This window comes from Gavialis gangeticus, unplaced genomic scaffold (assembly GCF_001723915.1).
Source record: "Gavialis gangeticus isolate Ggan-Ray unplaced genomic scaffold, GavGan_comp1, whole genome shotgun sequence".
In the NCBI taxonomy this organism is placed as follows: domain Eukaryota; kingdom Metazoa; phylum Chordata; order Crocodylia; family Gavialidae; genus Gavialis; species Gavialis gangeticus.
This window is the reverse complement of record NW_017729025.1, coordinates 35,658,106-35,663,590: the sequence shown is the minus strand read 5'-3', so window position 1 is coordinate 35,663,590 and position 5,485 is coordinate 35,658,106. Positions and strand designations below refer to the sequence as shown.

At 50.5% G+C, this 5,485-nt stretch overlaps 1 protein-coding gene and 1 long non-coding RNA gene across 2 annotated transcripts in view; one reads left to right on the top strand and one right to left on the bottom strand.

Annotated features, from left to right (window-relative positions):
• LOC109298495 overlaps nt 1-1,973 on the bottom strand; it is a 10,184-nt gene extending 8,211 nt beyond the window's left edge. The window contains exons 1-2 of the long non-coding RNA XR_002097627.1: nt 1,943-1,973; nt 698-703 (exon numbers count right to left, since the gene is read on the bottom strand). This is a non-coding gene — a long non-coding RNA (uncharacterized LOC109298495). The remainder of the gene's footprint in view (nt 1-697; nt 704-1,942) is intronic.
• PPP4R4 (protein phosphatase 4 regulatory subunit 4) overlaps nt 1-5,485 on the top strand; it is a 195,802-nt gene that overhangs the window by 36,884 nt on the left and 153,433 nt on the right. The gene's annotated exons all lie outside the window — the stretch shown is intronic.

Genomic DNA, 5,485 nt, shown 5'->3' with positions numbered 1-5,485 from the left:
ACTGGATCTTCCCAGATGGGCTGGGCAAGGGCTGCCCCCCCTGTGAGTCCCTGCTGCTGAACTGAGCCACGCCTGCACATGGCCAGCTGTAGTGGGATTTGAGGCACAGTGGCAGCTGTCTCTGCCCTCGTAGAAATGGGGAGGGAGACCCCCCCGCACTCCTGGAGGAGCCTCCTGGGCTCCAATCACCCGACTGGGCTGGGAACCCACTCCTGCTCCTGGCTGGGCCACATGGTTAGTTGCTCACCACAGGGGCCTTGATCTGGCCCCCTTCCCTTCCCCAAAGATTGACTGGCTGGGGGTGGTGGGTGTGTGCATGCGTGTGTATATGCATGTGTGCCCAGCTCTCCCCCAGCCCAGGATCAACCCAAAGAGGCTCTGGGATCGACCTGTCGATCAGGATCTGTGGGTTGGTGACCACTGGCATAACCTGAGGCTCTGTGCCACAGGTGCTTGAGCCAGTGCTAAAGCCTACTTCCTCATTAGTTTTTTGGAACATCTGGCTCTGGTACATAGGTGGTTGAGACACCTCCACTTTTGCTGCACCCAAGGAGATGTAATTATTTAATTAAATTCTGCCTTTAAAAATTCACTAGCAAAGAGATCAAATCGGGTCCCAAATTACAGGTACTGGTATTATACCTGATTGTAATTTTTTGTTTTTAGTACTTCATGGTGTCCTAGACCATTAACTGACCCATACCTTTTAATAATATATTTTCATAGCATTTCTGGTCATCTCTGCAATGTCTTTCAGTCCTAAAACTGCTTCATGTTGTATCAGTCACTGGACATTTTTTTTTTTTTAATTGCTTTATCTTTCTTTAGAAACGTTTTAATTTTGACACACTAAAAGGGTGAGCCAGATCTTCAGATGTTTTAAATTGGTATAGTTTTATTGAAGGACCTGTCCAATAGAGCTTAATCAAGGTATATCCAATGAAATAATATATTAAAGAATATTCCAAACTAAATTTAGTATATGGGGCTGGAGGGTAACTGCCTTTTATTTCTTTATTTTTTCTATTGCACCTCTTGGGATAATGGTACTGCTTAGTAATAACTTAAAATAATGAGTATGTGTGAGGACGGTAGTTTTATAGAAGGCCACTTATGACCCACACCAAACACATCAATAATATTAAAAATCACAGTTTAGATGATTGAGATAAAAATCTTTTTAAATTTGAAGGAATCTTACAAATATCAAATAAAAATGGTTATAATTGCTCTGTTTAGGCCGCAGCAGCAGTTAAAGTCTATGTAAGTGAGGTCCCTTGAGAGAGATGACGGAAGTTTTAAAACGCTTATTCCAATTTGTTTAGTTGTTATGCTGATTTTGGTCCAAACCCTGGTGATGTCAAGAATAGCCCATTAACTTTCTTGGGCTTTAGATAAGGCCCTTTTCTGTTAATCCACTTTATGTAGGGTAAATAAGTAGCGGAACTTCATTGATTTCTAATGTGGACATGTATCAAGCAAAACTCTTTACTTTTGAACAGAATGTGAATGTTTTTTGCAGCAGGATATGGAAATAATATAAAGTGATTCACACTTTGCTATGGGAAAGGCTATCCTTGATCTGTAGTGGCTTGTGATGGATGAGGGAATATAAGTGTAGTCAGTTGTTCACTACAGCGTATTGTAGGGGTGGACAGTTATTTTGGGCAGAGGGCTGCTTACCAAGCTGTGGCAAGCTGTCGAGGGCTGCCTGGGTAGCCCCACCTCTTGACAGGTGGCCTGCCCCCTGGTCACCATGTTGGGACCAATGTCTCGGGCCCAGAGCAGGGTGCAGGCTGGCAGGGGTCTGTTGAGTTGGGCTGGGCTGCACCAGCAGAGAGAGCAGGGAGCTGGCCCAGCTCCATAGAGCCTCTGCCAGCTGGGACCCTATACTCCTGCTGGCCCTGGCCCTGGGACACGAGTGCAGGCCCTGCTCTTGCACCCACTCACTCCCAGTGCTCCCCCCAGCCCTGTGGTACAGGTGGGGGTCAGCATGCAGCCCTGACCCCCTGTTTGTGGGAAGGGAAGGAGCTGGTGCTGAGCACAGGGAAAAACAGCTCGTCTCCCACCCTGTGGCCCGTGCTCCCTGCTGCAGCCATTCACAGCCTATGCGGGGCTGTCTTGAGCAGGGCAGCCCCAGGTGGGTGGCAAGTGGCTGCAGCATGGGGCGCCAGCCATGGGGCGGAGGAGGAGCCACTTTTCCCTGGCCGGGCTCAGCACCAGCTTGTAACCTGCCCCCACTGCCAGCCTGGGCCCTGTGTGGCTCTGGGTTCGTCCGTCAAGGCTGTGTGCAGCAGCAGCAGCTCTGGACCCCCTGCTTGCCACACCGGGCACTGTTTGCTGCTGCTGCCCACCCGGAGCTCATGCGCTGGGCAGCAGCAGCAAACACGGCCCAGTGTGGCAAGCAGGGGAGTTGCAGCTGCTGCTGCCATGTGCAGCCCCGACGGGCGAGCCCAGAGTTGGTGCAGGGCCCAGGCTGGTTGCATGGGTGGGTTACAATCTGGTGCTGAGCAAGCGGGGGGAAAAGCGGTCCCTCCCCCGCCCCATGGCCAGTGCCCGATGCTGCAGCCACTCACAGCCCATGTGGGGTTGCCTGTGTGTGCTCAAGACAGCCCTGTGCAGGCTGCGAGCAGCTGCAGCAGGGAGCACAGGGCGGGTGAGGGGCTGCTTTTCCCCTGCGCTCAGCACCAGCTGCTTCCCCCCCCCCGACCTGCCTGAGGTTCTGGCGTGGGGCAGTCACGAAGTCCCAGGCCAGAAGCCCCTGCTGGGACTTCTGGCTGGTTGGGGGGGCGGGGCTGGGTAGGCCCTGCTGTTGAAGGAGCCCTCCAGGGCTTCCCTTGGGTCCTACTGCCCTTGGGTCCTCTCATCTTTGACAGGAACCAAGGACAGATGCATTTTAATTTTCTAAATTTTTTTTTTTAGGGGCTTTGCGGGCCGGATATGGCTCGCAGGATGTATTTTGCCCACCCCTGGTGAAATGGGTGCTTCCCATCCAGAGATGGGCCAGAGGGCTGCTTAACTTCACTCTCTCACTCCCTGCAGCTGGGCTGGGGCTGGCACAAGAGCAGCAGTAGGAGCTTCAACCTACCTGGGGCCACACCCACACTCCCTGCAGCCCACCTGGGGCTCCCGCCTGACTGGAGCCAGCACCTGCTGGTGGCATCCACAACTAGGTGGGGAGAGATGGCACTAGACTGCCAGGTGGGTGAGACAGGACATCATGGAGACCTGTGGGAAGGCTCCATCCCCCACAGGCAAAGGCTGTCCTCTGGTGCTGCAGGGGAGGCTGGGCAGGAGCAGCCCTGCCCATCTACCTGGCACTGCACAGTGGGTAGGTGCTGGGGCCCAAGTGCAGTTTGTCCAGGGCCTGCTACACAGTGCCAGGCCAGCAGGCAGGGCTGATTCCACCCAGCGTCTCCCGTGGTGTCTGGAAGATGCAGTCTGGTCCCACAGGCCTGGGACACTGCGCACCAGCAGAGGCCAGGGCCTGAGCACAGCTTACCCAGGGCCTGCGTGGCTGCATTGCATCTCCCAGGCATTATGCGGGATACTGGGCATAAACAGCAGCTCAGGCCCCAGCCTCTGCTGGTGTTGTGCAGTGCTGGGTGAGCAGGCAGGGCTGTTTCTGCTCAGGCGTCTCCAGTTGGGCCGAACTGCATCTCCCAGGCCACTACACAGTGTCAGGGAGGTGGGTGGGGCTTCTTCTGTCCAGAGTCCCCTGCAGTGTGAGTAGAGGCTGAAGCGGCCACCTGCCAGCAGAGGCTTGGGCCCAAGCACAGCTCACCCAGGGCCTGTTGTGTGGTGTCGTTGCCAGCCCGTGGGCTGGATAAAATCAATTGGTGGGCTGTATTTTGTCTACCTTCAGGTTAAAGTGATTAGAATGAAGTGGGAAGCCAAGATGGTTTGTTTGTTTAAAAACAGAATTTGAGACTTGTATTGCTTTCATACAGCACAAGAAGCAGTTTTATACAAGGGGCATCCACTTTTTTTGCAAGGTTTACAGACCTTTTAGTTTTGTGGTATCTGGTCCTGGGAGCAGAATGGGATCCAACATCATGGGCAGATCTAGGATTTTGAAAAGGAGGGGGCAGATGGCATGGTTCATTATCGCATATAACATAACACATGTTTCTGTGAAGATAAAAAGAAACTAGAAGCTTTACTAATATATCCCTAAGACCTGAGCATATTATTCAGTTTAAGATAGAAGCAAAAACAAATGCAACTTTTTGGAATGTGGATTAATTTGGTATATCATATATTATGTATAAAACACAACCAACTCAGCAAAAATAATAAAAATGTATTGTTCCTTTAGTTCCATTGTCATTAGATTTTGTTATAGGAATCTGAAAGAGATGTATATTTAATTCTAATCTTCTTGTGCATCTTGACGGTGCATCTGGTGTTTCACTGAAAGTTATTTCCTCACTTGATTTAATGTTCTAGCCAGGGTTAAAAAAGTGCAGGGCTGTGGAATAGGAGTTACATGAAGAGGAGCAGCTAACAGAATTGCAAAAGAAAGTGTAACTTGATTACGGAAAACATTCAGACCATTAAAAAAGAAGACTGTGTCCTTAACATCTGTGGAAGGAAGAGTTTAGATGGAATCGGGTAGACTATAATGAACCATGAAGTCAACTGACTCCATCACTGTGACCTGAATAGAAATGTTGGTGTCACTATCCAGCGGTTGGTTTTAAATTTTGGGTGGACCAGAAATTAGTGGAGGGTGTGACTGCATCCCTCTGAGTCCTCACCTGTCCAGCATATTAGCCTGCAGGCCTTGGGTAATGTGTTGGGTTAGGAATACTTCTGAAGTCCCATCCAGTCCTTTTTGGTTTAAAGCTGTGGTTCTTAACCTTTTTAAGTGTTAGACATTTATCAGAATTTGACCTTTGTCCACTGCATATGTGAACTGGAAGAAAGTTAGTTCAAGTTAGGGACATTTTTAAGAAGATCAAGGCAAATAGATGCATAGATTCATAGATGCCAAGGTCAGAAGGGACCTCAACAGATCATCAAGTCTGACCCCCTGCTTAGGCAGGAATGAGTGCTGGGGACAGATGACCCCAGCCAGATGCCTATCCAGCCTTCTTTTAAAGATCCCCAAGGTAGGGGAGAGCACCACCTCCCTTGGAAGCCTATTCCCATACGTACATGGGATAATCATTAGCAGCTTAGGCCTTTGTACAGAGACACTAGATAAATTATAATGGTATACACTCTACAGCAGTGGTCTCCATCCCTTTTAAGTAGGAGATCACCTTTTGGTATTTAAAAGCAACCCAAGATCTACTGTGTGCTGCTGCCACCCCCCCCTCCCCTCCCCTCCCCTCCCCCCAGCAGGTAAGTCTGTGGGGAGGAAAAATTATTTGGGGGTGTGCTTCCCCAGCTGGTATGTCCCACCCAGCCGAGGCCCCACTCCACTTACCCCTGTTCCTGCCTCTATGGCACTGTCCGTCACTGCAGGGGACTTGATCTC